The 14,718-nt window shown below is 41.7% G+C and overlaps 1 long non-coding RNA gene across 1 annotated transcript in view; it reads left to right on the plus strand.

The window, feature by feature from the left end:
• Window positions 1-12,285, plus strand: part of LOC113459575 (uncharacterized) — a 134,744-nt gene extending 122,459 nt beyond the window's left edge. The window contains exon 5 of the long non-coding RNA XR_003380938.2: window positions 10,614-12,285. This is a non-coding gene — a long non-coding RNA (uncharacterized LOC113459575). The remainder of the gene's footprint in view (window positions 1-10,613) is intronic.
• The last annotated feature ends 2,433 nt before the right edge of the window (window positions 12,286-14,718 follow it).

The raw sequence follows: 14,718 nt of genomic DNA on the forward strand, positions 1-14,718 counted from the left end.
CTTTGCATTTTCTCTGTACTAGAGAAGCTCAACCTGACAGTGGTGAAATTAGTAAAACCTTTGTGTGAAACTGTTCCTTTTTTTCCTCCCGATTCACTACCATATAGCCCCTGGCTCTTGAATTGGAGTATGTGCTTACTAAATCAGTGATTGGGGATCATCTGCTCCAGGTGCCCTCCAGCTCTTCCAGGGAGGCTCCTTCTGTTGCTGCCATGCTGGCTGCAGGAATTATCTTGGGTGCTGCTGGAGTCTATTTTGGGAGGGTAGCTGTATTTCTGGCCTCGCCTTGTTTGTGCTGCGAGTGGCCTCTGAAGGCAGGAAGGCAGAGGGCAGTCTTTGTCTGCTGAGCACAAGGCCTGAGAGGCTGTTAATACATGGCTCATGGCAACGGAAAACAATAGCTACATGAGAGATGGCTGTGTCCCATGGGTGGCCTTTCAGGAGCAGGGAGATTTTGAAAGAAATATGCTGCTGTGCCCAACTTCCCTTGTGTACATGCTGCTACCAGAAGCTCCCCCTATGAATCCCTTTTCCTCAGAGCCGAAGCCAAATCCTGCTGCTGCCCATAACCAGAGGAGCGTCCTGCTGACTTCTACGGGAGACTTGCCTGAGGGTGGCATGAAATGGCTCCCAAACAGCGAATCCCTCCAGCTCCCTTCCTGTGAATGCTGTGGCTCAGCTCCACTGCTGGTCTGGAACACGACCCCGCCCTCGCCCATCGCTGCTTAACCCTTGGAGATCTGCGAGTCCTGGCGGTGCCTCCTCTGTCCATGGCCGTGGGGCAAGATGGGGATTGCTGCCGAGTTCAGTACCAAATGTCAAGTGTTGAGCACCTCCTCTATTTATCACATCAATTCTGTGTTGTCCTATTGGGTCTTTGCTCACAATACAGAGCGCTTACAAGCCCTGAAAAAACCTGCAAGTCCTACCTAAGCATCATTGATATGAATTTTAAGGAAAATTATTGAAAGATTTGACCCAAAGAAAAGCTTGTGCTCATTTTTAATGGTTATTTTTGGCACTGCTTGTCTGACTTCGAGGTATATGAAATGTCAGCTTTGGTCTCTCATGGCTTCAGTGAGGGACTGTGGACATTTGGGAAGAAAGTAACTGTCTCTTAGGTTTCAGCTGGAATAATGTATTAGATTTTCAGACTAGGCTTTCTTCAAGCACAGTGTTGACAGCATGCTCAACTTGTAGCACTTGGAGTTAGATGGATATTTACCAAAGTAACACATCTTAAACAATTTAACAAAAATGGAAACAAGCAAAAACCTCAAAACAAACACTTTTCTGACAGATTGCTAGTAACTGTCCTAGTGTGAGTGACTTTGCCCCTTCCTCAGTTGTCAGTGTTTTTTCCCCAGGACCTTTGCTATTACACCCCCAAAGTTTCCAACCTTCTAATTACATGAAGGTATAAACAAATAGAAAAAAAAATAAAAGACAAGAGCCTAATGTGTTTTCAGTTGTACATTGCTCCTAATGAAAGTCATGTGTGCAAAAACCTCAGTGATTTTGTCCTGGCTTACTGAAATTAAACAAAGAATGATACCTATTTATAATCCTGAGAGTCCTGCCAGTAATATATTTTATCACTATGGTTGCAAAAAAACAAATAGCTCCTGAGGAAGTATTTTTCACAAAAATGAATGAGCATAGAGGGTTCCATGGAAAGAGTTGCTGCTTGTGGTGGAGTAGTGGGGAAATGTGAAGCAAGTGAGGAGAGATAGTTAAAAGCAAAAAGGGACTTTACTTTTATTATGGTGCTGATGTTTACTGTTCCCTTTCATTTCATCAGCTTAGTTTGCAATAACCTTCTGTCACTTACATAGGCTAGTTTTTCTACTGTAGTTTCAGCAGGGAAGAAAAGCACGATATTTAAAATAATTTTGTTTGTAATTAGAAAGCAAGTAACTAATTTCTTTTTCTTAAATTGAATTGATTGCATTTAATAAATAAAACAGAGAGCTTACCAAAGTGTTCTCAAAGTAATGTAAACCACATGTACCATTCCACAAAAAAAAGGACATCAAAATTGAATTTCTGAATGGTTTTATGTAGATGAATTTATTGTGGCTAAATGCAACCAGCCTCCTTTTCTGCTCCCCCATTGTGTTCAGAGCTCACCAGCTGGAATTAACTGCATAGTATGGTCCCTAGAAGGGAGTGGCTGGAGCACCATAATTGTGATAGGGTGAGGCTATAGGTGTGACTGCTGCAGGAATCCATCCTCAAACTCTACCTAATCCAAAAAATGCCTATTGCAGGCAATATGCTATATGTGACAGGTCTGAAAAATGTAATAGCAAGATTCAGACCTGGTGATCATCCATTTCAAGGAGCATGAACAGAGTTCCTTGGTGGTGGTGGCAGCTATTTTGGGAAGACTTCTGAAAGCTGTTTGAAAAGTGAGACTCCAATCTTTACCAGGGCACTCAGGGTATGAGCAGTACTCATCACCAGTGCTAATGAGCCTGAAGGTGTGGTGTTCAAATCCTGTTTGTCAAACCTTCAAGGACTCCTCTAGATGAAATTTTCTTTACACTTGTCATCTTCTAAGAAAAGAAAAAAAGTGGTTTATTCCTAGGGAGGGAAACTTTAAAAAAAGATATTTGCAGCATTAAACCTTTGTTTTTATAGGTGCTGCACCTCTTTGTCTCTTGTAGATGTGAAGAGCTGGTTTCCATCTGGCATCTTCCATAACCCTACATTAGTACTTGTCTGTCATATCAGGTGTGTAAAACTAGTCTGCCTATTATACAGTGAACTGTGATTGAATCCTTTATTTATGACTTCTACCCCACATTGCATTAATTAGAATGTAAATTAAGTGTTTCCTGGAAAGCTGCTGTTTACTTCTGGCATACTTTACATGTTTCATTAGTCTTAGGACCCTGACAGTCAAGTTATGTCAATTTAACAAGTTATCAGTCAGCAGAGCTGCTGTAATTGTGCACACACATGCATGTAGGCATTTGAGGGCTGCAATGGGATGCAGACTTGGGTTTGCCTCCAGAGAAAGGTGCTTGAGATATGTTATCTTGCCTTGTCTTAGCTACTGGGCTCAGCTAATTAGAGGTAAATTTTTTCCAAAAAAATTTCCAGTGCTTCTGAATTCAACTTTGTAAGATGTTTTTAACTGAGAAGCTCAGTTTTTGCTAGAGTAGGTTATTTGGCCACTGCACTTGTTAGTAACTGAGCAGTTTTGCATCCCTGAGTAGCAGGACATAAGAATCATAGGATGGTTTGGTTTGGTAGGGACCTTAAAGGTTATCTGGTTCTAATATTCCTGCCATGGACAAGGATGCCATCCACTAGACTGGATTGTTCAAAGCCCCATTCAACCTGGCCTTGAACACTTCCAGGGATAGGGTATCCATCAAACTCTCTGGGCAACCTGTTCTTCTCCTTCACCACCCTCTGAATAACGGATTTCTTCCTAACATCTAATTTAAACCTGCTCACTTCCACTTTAAAACCACTGTCCCTTGTCCTGTCACTTTTTTCCCATTAAAAAGTCTGTTTCCCTTCCTTTCACAAGCCCCCCTATAGGTATTAGAAGGCTGCAATCAGGTCTCCTTGGAGTCTCCCTTTTCCAGGCTGAACAACCCCAACTCTTTCAGGCTGTCTCCATAAGAGATGTGTTCTATCCCTCTAATTGTCTTCAGTGATCTCCCCTGAACCTGATGCAGCCAGGTCCACACCTTGTGCTGAGGACCCAGGTAAGGACCAAAATGAGGGATTACAACTGAACAGGCCACAGATTACAGGGAGTTTTTCTGTTTTGATCATGCAGTTTAGCACAGTCCGCACTTTCATGTGTGTCCCTGTTTACCAGCCTTTAGGGGCTGACACTTGAGTAAAGTGGCCGTGTTCTGTGCCTCTCTAGGCATGAGGGCACCTGCTGAGGTTTGGCAGTGTGTCTGAGCCTCATGGGTTCCATCACCTTCCTGGCACAGATCCAAAGAACTTTGTTGGGACTGATGTCCTGCCTGGAGCTTCTCTTTTCTCTTCCTGCTTGTTAGGTGGTGGTCTGCAGGGGAAGCCACATGAGGAGCAGCTGATGAAACTTGGTCTGTTCAGCCTGAAGAAGAGGAGACTGAGGGGGGACCTCACAGCAGCTCGCAACTTCCTCATGAAGGAAAGAGGAGGGGCGGGCACTGATCTCTTCTCTCTGGTGACCAGTGACAGGACCCAGAGGAAATGGCCTGAAGCTGAGTTAAGGGAGGTTTAGGTTGGATATTAGGGAGAGGTTTTTCATCCAGAGGGTGGTTGGTTCTCTGGAACAGGCTCCCCAGAGAAGTTGTTGTAACACTAAGCCAGACAGAGTTCAAGAATCATTTGGACAATGCTCTTGAGCACATGATGTGGTTCCTGGGGTGACCTGTGCAGGGCCAGGAGCTGGAATGTGAGGGTCATGATGGTGCCTTCCAAATCTATTTTTCTATAGCTGTGCAAAGTGCAGAGTTGAAAGGTTACATTTTCTGTTTTGTAAAATGTTGGGAATGATGTCATTTTGGTGTTAAATCTATTTTGAGGGCATGGTTAAAGAGTGAAAATGCTGGTGTTGCTGTGTTGATGGTTGGACTTGAGGATCTTAAAGGTCTTTTCCAACTGTAATGATTCTATGATTCAAAAATAAGCACTACTTTCTTAGCCTTTCAGGATGCTGTGATGAAAGACGTATCTCTGGATGTGCTTGAACCCCAGAGGAAGAATTTTCATGCGAGAAGGGGCTTACACCAAAGTAATGAAGAGTTTGGCCCCTGTCACAGTTATTTTCCTCGGCTCCCACAGTGACAGAAAGGGGTGGAGGGAAGTAACCTATCCCATTTCTGTTTGAAAATATTTAGCTTGAGTGATGTGAAGATTTCAGTAGATCTGTGACAAGATCAAAGACTATAAATTATTTAACAGTGGTTCTACTTTTGTGGAATTATTTAAAGTATCATAATTGCAGCTCAGCTTCCCAGCCTTCATTTTCAAGTCTGGAATTCTGTTGGGAACTATCATAATCACTGAAGAGTATAATATTACAGGCTGGGTATAAAAATATCTTTTTAATGACTAGCAAATTAGTGAAATGTCTTGACCTAAATCTAGACCAAACAGAAGACAGTGTTTTTATGGAGGGGTAAGAAAGACTAAATTGTCACCACATTGTTATTCTTGTTAAATTCTCCACTACTTAAAATGTCAGTTGATTAGATAAAATTTGTAACACTGTGCATCAAGGCAAGTGATGAAGGGCTGTGTGTTACATAGTATCTTGGCATTTCTGCACTTTTGTTTTCCTTTTAATGGTAGCATGCACATTTTGTGGCTGAATCTTGGAAAAATAAAGGCTATTCATTACTTTATTACTCTGTGAACAATAGAGATCATGAAAGGCATCGCAGGGAACTCCTCTGTGTGCTGGCTCTTCAAGAAGCAAGATGAGCCCTTGGAGGGTTTTCTCATAGGCTTCAAGTAATTGTTGTGTGCATGATCTGCCAGGCTAAACTCTTTGTGTCTGACTTAAATAAGATCTAGAAGAGACAGGAATGTCTCACTCCATACTATGTGATTCATAGTGTCAACCAAGTCTCTGTTAACATAGAAACAGGGACTTATTCTCCAGATTCTGGTTTGCAACGACTTAAAGGAAACTGAGCCCTTGTGTTCTTGTATGTAATCAGTTTTCAGTGGCAACATACTTCATTTGGTGAATTTTGACCATACAGTGAAGATACCATGCAGGTCTCTGCAGATTAGGACTCTATTTCCAATTACATTGCCAATTTTCACTGCAATTTGGGGCGAGTCACTGGCCTTTCTGTACTTCATTGCCCCCAACTCTTGTCAGAAGGGATAACACTGACTGGTTTACATGTTAAGCATTATGGTGCTGCAGCTCCATTTGCAGGGTAGAGTCTGTAATGATAGAGGAAAATAAGAGTGGTGGTACAGACAGGCTGTCTGCATTTTGCCTTTGTGCCAGGGTACAATAGATATTTCTGAGGCAGAGATCACTTAGTGTCCTCTCACAGAACTCTGTATGCAATGAGGCTGCAGTCTGTAACTCAGCACCAAAGTGAGCAACAGGAGCCCAGAGATAACACAAGGCAGGAACAGCAGTGGTCTCCATTCTTGCCTTCTCCCCACATGGCCAGGGCCCATGGCGCTCTGCATTGCAAAGACAAATGACAAATTTGTTCAGCACCTGGCTGCAATGAATGTGATTAGTCTTTAATTAATATTAATTAAAGCATGAAGCATGCATGAGCATGAAGGAGATTCATAAATTAAATGGAAAAGACTGTTGTCTTGAGAATTTGTATCCTGGTAGGACCTGTGTAGCAGGTTGGAAGCCATCTACAGCAAGGTTACACTCAGTACCTGAGTGGATTGTGGATGCATGTCAGATGTGGAATGTTCTCCCAAAAGACAAACACAATGTGAACAATCCTTTTTACTGGCAAATGTCATCTGTTAGATATCAGCCTAATTTTCTCCAGTGACACAAAGCAGACTTCACCCTCGCTGTGTTGAGCATTTAGTTTGGCTGTGTGCAACCTAGGGCTCTGGCTCAGCTACTCCTTCAGGCTGCGTGTTGACACACACTGGGGAGCTGGAGTCTCCAAGGCGTTTAAGCAAGATTGTATCATGGTGCAGCCATTTCTTTCGCTTCTCCCTACTGAGTAACATCCTCCTACTCCTTGAAAGTATGGTAGAAATATGTTGCTTGAAGAGTTTACTCATTTTGTTACTATTCCTTGCTGTCTGGTTGTGCTGACAGACCAGGAAGGGCTTAGAAAAGGACATTAGGAGAATGATCAGAGATCGGAGACTTTACTCACATAAGCTCAGTCTAGTTAGTTTATCCAATACCAAGACCTAATGATTCCTAGATGTACTTTGAATGAAGAGCTTTTTGATTAGCGGATAGTTTTTTCCTGTCCTAGGAAAAGGCTGGACAAAATAGGAAATGAGGATTTTGTTTGGGTATTTTAATTTTGTTTCTATTTTGTTTTGTTTGCTTTTTTCCTCCCTTAAATTTTAAGAGTGATTAACTACTGCTTTCCTGGTATGTGGTAAGGTCTTCATAATTTTCAGTCTTTTGAACTTAAGCTTTTCTTTCAGGAGTCAGGAGAGGGTTTTATGGCCTGTGGTTGTAGGAGCTCATGGTCAAGCAGACTTGATTCTTCCAATTGTATGTGATTGGATGCAATGACTTTTCTGGTCGCTTCTAGCACAGTATTCCTGTCCCCGTCTCTTCCAAAAAAACCCCATCCTTTGATTTTCAGGAATGAAAGTTTGAGTGAAGCAACCACTATCCTTAGATTTTCCAGTATAAGAGCTCAGATATCCACAGTACTTCCACATGGCCATAAATCTGCAGCTGTACAAACTTGTCTTGATAAATGGTAGAAACTGTCTTTCACTGAAGAAGCTCCAGACCCCTCTCTTTACCAACAAGATTTTGCCAAGAAGTCTCTTGGTGAGACGGTGCTGTATGTAAGCAGGCTTTGGAAATCTTCCAGATACATTCCACAATGTACACAGGATAGACAGGGCTGAAATCTCATCTAGTGTGTGTGTCCTGGAATTACTACTCGTCCCTCTTTATAATAAATGAGTATTGTTTGGCTATAATCTTTCTAAGCTGTAATGCAGTGGCATCCTGGAGTGCAAGAGTCCTATCTTAGATGACTACATTCAGAACATACCCTAGGGACTGTTAGAGAAATTTATAATTGTCCTTTTAGAATCCCAGGATTAAATTCTAAGTGGCAAGCAAATAAATAAACAATGTTTCTCCCTAATGCCTATTTGTTTACTGTAGATCAATGGAACATTCAAGGATGAAATTGGTTTTCTCAGAGGATTAAAGATATATTTAAAATAGGCTTTATTATGAGAATTAATAGTGTGGATTCTGGAGGGGTGAAGGGTTAGTGTGTGCCAGGTTATCAGAAACTGTTCCATTCTGGAAGAGCTATTTAGGGAGAGCAGAAGAGAAATTCAGTTAAAGAACACCTAATTTTGGTTCATCAGTTTGACATGCTGCTAAAAGAAGTCTCTAAAATTGCCTACTTTTGCTGGGAACTGGGCAAACAGTGTGGAAATACATTGATATGTGACATGTGGGCCAACAGATGGGATTGCAGTACCTGTTCGGGGCAGGACCTGTTGTTTGCCCTCTTTTTGTGCCTGGTCCAGAAGAGCAGATGACATCTGTGTGCATAGAGATGACCTCGGCAGCTGCAGAGGGGCACCTGGACTGCACCTCACTCCTACCTCCTTGGACCAAAATACACCTGGACACGGGGCAGGTTCCTCCTGCTGTTGGACTGGCTGTGATAATTGATGCTATTTTCCTTTTCTAGTTTTTACTGGGCTCCTCATCTGTCTGAGTTTGGAAGGATTCTTTTGATTCTATATTGCCAAAAGGAAAAAGAACAGCAGCAGCAGAGAGTCCAGGGCTAAAGTGCAGCACTTGGAGTGCTGTGGATTGGGGAACTGTTTGTTGCCACCTCATAAAAAAGCCCTACAGCACTCTTTTTTCATCTTTGGGAGAAAAAAACACAAAGCAAAAACACTGAAAAAACAATGTTAGCAACTATGGAATGAAAGAACAGCCCATGCAGTCTGTAAGAGCAGAGTTGTTAGACCACAACCTCAGTAAGTGCCCAGGCGAACAAAAGACCTGTGAAAGGAAAATATAATATTGAAAATATATTGTGTTTGTATAGATGTTTTCTTCCCTCTCTTTCTGGTTGTTATTCTCTGCGGTTTCTGAGTGAGCTGCAGTGTTGTCAAAGACTGACAATACTGCAGCTCTGTTGACCAAGATGTAGATTTCAATGTAGCCTCTACTGATGAGAGAAAGAAGTGTATTCTGCATTGAACACATGGAATCTGTAAGAGTGTGTGTAGATTCTCAAAGAGTCTTCTATGTGCTGCATGTATCTTCTCTATCCTTACAATTTTTTGTACTGTTTTTCCTATATATGTATTTTTTTTTTATTTAGTTCCATTTCTGCTGCAAGCTTTACCAAAGCTGTTAGTTTCTCTGACATGATGGTGGTGACACCTGAATGTTTCACTTTCAGGGCTGTAAAATCCTCCTTTTGAAGATGTGTCTATACTATTTCTTTCTAGTGCACAGGAAGTGGAATATACACCTGGAACTCTTGTGCTTCCAAGATAGAGGAGAGCCTGTTACAACACATGAGAGACTGTAACAACACATGAACAATGGCAGGACATGAGGGAAAGTTCCTTTTGATTAATTTTTTAGCACAGTCTTTTTTTTTCTGAGTTAAAACTTGTGTTCCACAGGAGGCAATGATTCCTGCAAGGCAGCTGTGTGCCACTCCAGCCAGGCAATGCAAAAGAGTAAAATGTTATTTGGTATCTGTGACTCACAGGCTTCATGTGCAAGAGGGGGATGGCAGTGATCAAAGCAACTATGAGAAAGAATAACTGGGGCATTTGGTTAATGATAGCTGAAATCTGAAGAGGAGGGATGGCAACATATTTGAGTACTAGATAGTGAACAGGAGCCTGAAGGAATGTGGAAGATATGTACAGTGGCAAAAAGAGACACTGCAGGTCTATAAATGATGCAGGAAATTGTGAAAGCTAAGATACTGTTGGGGGACTGATTATATATAAGTGATGGACTTAAAAATTCTTACAGGTGTCTGGAGAGGTTATATGAAAAAGAAAATCTGCACAATGGGACTAAAAGGCATTGCTAATTGATAACGATAGACTCTGCTTTTGAAAGGCCATGAGAATTTTAAATGATTGGAGGGATGATTGTGGGCTTTGCAAATGAACTCTTTGTGTTGGGGGGAGGTGAAATATTCCTCTACACTTTGTTGGAGGACTGGAGTTTTGGGGTTGTTGTTAGGGAAATGCTTATGGCTGTAAATTGCATTTTTTTAAACTCTCTTTAATTTAAAAAGCCTTTGTCCCATTTGCTGTATTAGTCTTACAGTTCTTGCTTTAGGCTTATATTAAAAGTTGGCTTTCTCAGCTGGAGGAAAACTAGGGGATAGGTCAGATGCTAATTAATTTCATGCTAATTGTACCATAATTTGAAATCCTGTGGATTAGTTTTCTGTGGGAGAGCTGAAATATATGGAAAGACAAAAATGAATAAGGATAATTAATCCCTGTAAAATTGCTGGGATGCTTTAAGAAAAGAGGGTTTGTTTGTTGCTTTTATTTTTTGTTTGAAGTGTTTTAAAGGCGCCTGTGCTGTGGATTGTATGGAAGATTCATTTCTGCTGGAAAACAAGTTTTTGTTCCTGAAACACCTAGAAGAAATACCTCAGTGGCTAGCTAATCTCTTGCTGAGGGCTCCCTCCTCACGGGATGAGTGTTTGGATTTGGACAGAGCTCCTGTTTCCCCACCATGGGAAGGTAGTCCAGACTTCTGAGCTGAGTGCCTGGGAGAGAGAAAGCAGTACTTGTCATAGGATCACAGGGTGCTAGGTTGGAAGGGTACTTTGAGAATCACCGGGCCCAAAGTTTCTGGCAAAAGCACAGTCTAAACTAGGTGGCCCAGCACCCTGTCCAGCTGAATCTTGTAAGTTGTCTATTTATTTCTTTTCTAGAAGCCGACAAGGCTGGAATGGACAAGGGATGGATGCCAACCACTTCTCGCTCTCTGCATTTCCCTCCTGCCGAGTCTCCAGTGGCTGGTTGGAGAGCTTGACTTGGAGCCAGACTGGGGGGAGTAATTTACTGCTGGCCTCTAATGGCTATAAATTACTACATGCCCTGGGGAATTGCAGCTATAAAGGTAGGGCTGTGACTCAGAGCTGGGTTCCATGCTCACCACCTCTAACGTCTTTCTCTTACACGTGGAGCACCAAGCTATGACTGACCTAAAAAAAAACCCCTTCCCTGTGTTTCCAGGCTGGTCCCATACAAAATGTTGCTAATTATTGGAGTTTTCTCCATATGTATTGTCAGTCTACTGAGGTTCAGCAATGTAATTCTGAACCTCTGGGGAGCAGTGACTTCCTGAGAAATCATCTCTTGTTCTGAAATCCAAGGAGCTCCAGCTCAATGAGGAGATGGAGGGGAATGGCACAGGTTTCACCACTGAACTTTTGTTTTGCTTTCTGCTTATGAACACCATACAGAACTTCAAATAACATTACTAAGCAAAAAGCTTTATGATTAATTATGCCTGGTGCAGGTATAATTTAAACATATTGACTTGTCTGAAGTAAGTGCCAGACGGTGCAATAGGGGAGACAGGAAGTGGCTGGTCAAGATTGCTGAACCAAGCTGGAATAAGAAGTCAGGGAGAGGAAGCGCATCATCATTTAACTTTGCTTGGCAGCTCAGCAGAAAACTGATGCAATTGCTGATGGACACTGATATCAAAGGGAGAAAAATCATGACAAATTCTTTGTGCTTTTAAAATTAATGTAAAGCTAATCAATAGCTTGACTTGGTGCAATATAAAAATGTAGTACTGGGACCTCCATTAAAATGATTTTTCTTTAAACCTGTATTCTGGGATTGCTATTAGAGAGGCTTTAGAGATAATAACGGCAGTTAAAAGAGAGCTTTCCAATTCCCACCAGGTTGTTGCATTTCACAGCAACTAGTCTGTAGCTGTGCTGGGAACTAGGTAATGTCAGCCCTTGAAAGATTATGTTTTCTTTAGAGTTTTTTCTTTACAGGCCAGTGGGTCCCTAGGAATATTTAAGATAGCACATAATGGGGTCAGGAATGGAGAGAAAAAGAAACCATTTGACTGTACTATACTCAGTGTGCTAAAAGAGACCTTGGCTTTTTTTTTCCACACCCTCCCCCCCCTCAACTCTCTCCAGAAAACTGTGACCATATGTGAATCCATGAGCCACAATTCAGAATCCAATCAGCTGCCTTAGGTTTCTGATAAGAGATCATATTGTAGTGAGGGCTCTCTTGCCTTTGATAACCCTTGCGTCTAAAACCAGAATATGTGTATTTTTCTCAACTCAGTGGGGGTGTTTTATCACCCTGTGCTCACATTCTTCACTCTCTCACTCAAGCTGGTCATAGCTGTTTAATGGTTATCACTGTGCCATCTGTAAAAGTGTTACATGGTTCTCTGCAGTCCTGCTCAGAGACGTCTATTCCTCCTAAATCGTGTCTCTGTGGGTGCTGGTCACAGAAACTCAGCACTCCTGGAGCCGACTGGTGATTCATACCTGCAGAGTTCCCTGATGCTGGCTGTGCTGAAGCCAGAGGTAAGCCCAACGCATTTCTCCCTCCTCCTGCCCTGAAATACGCTGGACGCCGTGAAATCGCAGCTATGCAAAATGTTTGCACAAAGAGTGAATGTTGTGCAACTAGGTGAAATTTGCATAGTGTGGTTTTGGAAATGGTTTTTTTTGTCTATGCAGGGCACTATTCCAGGTGTTCTGGTTTTACTTTTCTTGTGTGAGTAGCCTCTGCTCTGAGAGAGCTGCAGTATTTGCTGGACATACCTTTAGGGTTCATCAGGTTTGCCTCTTATATCACCTCAAATATGTGCTGAGCTTCCCTGTAACCTCAGCTTCCCTGTGCTGCTCTTCGGAGTCCTGTAGAATTTGCCAAGGCTGAGTCATGGTTCTGTGGCAGCTTCTCCACTTCATTTTTCAGAGATTCCAGAGGAGATGATTTTGTGATTATTCTCAGCAGATGTCGCCAGTATCTCTGTGGGTGAGATAAAGATGCAAAATGATTTGGTGTTGCATGCTGGCCTTCTCCTGAGTTAGTCCTGGAAGCTTTGTGATGGTAAGTTACAACTTCATCAGGAATGCTTACAGTTTAACTTCACTGCTCTTCCCTTTTGACAGCAGTGGTCACAAATATGATGTCTCCATAAATCTGCTACTCAGGCCATGGCATTGATAATAACCCATTATATGAGGCTGAAGCGAGTCTAAAGAATTGCCTTGGTGTGACTCTTAAACATGGCATAGGATTTTTGATTCCACTCTTAGGATTTCATTTACATAGGTGGGGACATGGGAATGAAGGAAGCCTCCAAAGCTTAACATGAGCATCTGGATGGGATGGTAATGAAGTTTCACTGTGGGAGAGATTTTGAAGGCATGGAGATGGCATTGTGAGTTGCTCTGAAAGCTGCCAATTGTTGTCAGTATGTTGACAATTATTTTCAATTTGTTTTGTTTTGGTTTTTAATTGTGAAAATGTTCCCAGAAGCTTAGTAAATGAGGACATGTTCTTATAAATATTGAGCTAAAATGTAAAAGCTCACATGGCCCAGCTTTGGTTATGAAACCTACTTCTTGCAGTTGGTGTCATTCTGCCCCTTGAAGGCCTGTGTTCAGAAGTGGTGCCTCTAGTTGTAGGATGAGGGTATTTATCTCAGCCTACAATGAGACAATGCTTAGAGTATGCTTCTTTTAAGCTGCACATGCAGCCTTACAAATGGATTTAATCCCACTCCAGCACATGGCTTTGTTTGTGGACGTAGGATGCCAGGAAATAACAATATATTCTGTATGATATTTATAAGCTGCATGCAAAACTGCTGAACCAAAAACCTAGTCTTCAAAAATTAAGATCAGGATTGTGTTTGCAGACATGTTTTGTAGTTAGTTTTCTTTCATCCCTTAGATATTTTCTTTTTCAAAGATGATGGAGGTTGTTGAAACTTCTGGTTGTTCATTGAATTCAAAAATTGTTTATGAAATACCACCTCGAGTGGGTCTAAGAGATTTCTTCCTACTTTTGTGCATGACCAAGATCAAAATCAAGTGACTTCCTCACAGTTGTTTAAGTAGCTATTCCCAATAGTGTAGTGGGGACATGGCAGATCTGGGTAGCCATCCCAAAGCCAGTTTCTGAAAGCCAAGTGTGCTCTGACTAGGGCTGAAAAAAATGGAAGGATTTTAGCTTTCTGCTCACATATTTACATGAGTCTTATGGAAAATGTGTAACTTGTACCCTTATGTTATTTACCTACTAATAACATCTCTGTTCTTGCCTATACAGCAAAAGACAAAATAATGAGCAATGAGTGGACTGGAGGCCTGAATTCCACTTGATTTCTTGATAGCTCCAATGAGCCCTCCAAATGAGTACTTCAAATGAGTACTGCTTAGAGAGTATGTTATCCCTCACTGTGAACATAAGTGGCAGAATTTAGCTCTTTTGTTTCTGAAAACCAATGTTTCTAATTCTATGCATTTTAATTCTGCAAACTGTTTATCATGGCTAAAGAAATTAAACTTGCAAGGATGTAAGTTTTGCTTTGCTGCTGACAAACCTGCTCCTACAAATACTTTTTTATTGCAAAAATAACCCCTGCTGACTTGTGCAAAGCAACACCTTGATTTATACCCGTCCAAGATTCAAAGCATTCAAACTCATCTGTCAGAAGGAAATATAGAGAGGTTATTAGGAATTCCTCTCTTTATGGGCTTTTCCATGTCTTCTGTGGTCCGTCTGTGAAATGGACCATAAGAAGGAAGCATAGGGAGTGGGAGATCAGCATAGTGGGAAGACAAAAACAATGAAACCTCAATGAATTGATGATGAAAGGAAGGGAGACAAAAAGACTCCAAAGTGAGCTGTGGGTGAGCTGGGGGAAAAGAAAGGAGAACATAGTGTCTGAATGCCCAGAGGAAAAGAAGGGGCCACAGAACTGTTGGCCAGTTAAGCAAAAATGAAGAAACGAATGAATGGGGAGAACAGCAATAAGCTGAT

The sequence above is a fragment of the Zonotrichia albicollis genome, chromosome 3 (assembly GCF_047830755.1).
Source record: "Zonotrichia albicollis isolate bZonAlb1 chromosome 3, bZonAlb1.hap1, whole genome shotgun sequence".
Classification (NCBI taxonomy): domain Eukaryota; kingdom Metazoa; phylum Chordata; class Aves; order Passeriformes; family Passerellidae; genus Zonotrichia; species Zonotrichia albicollis.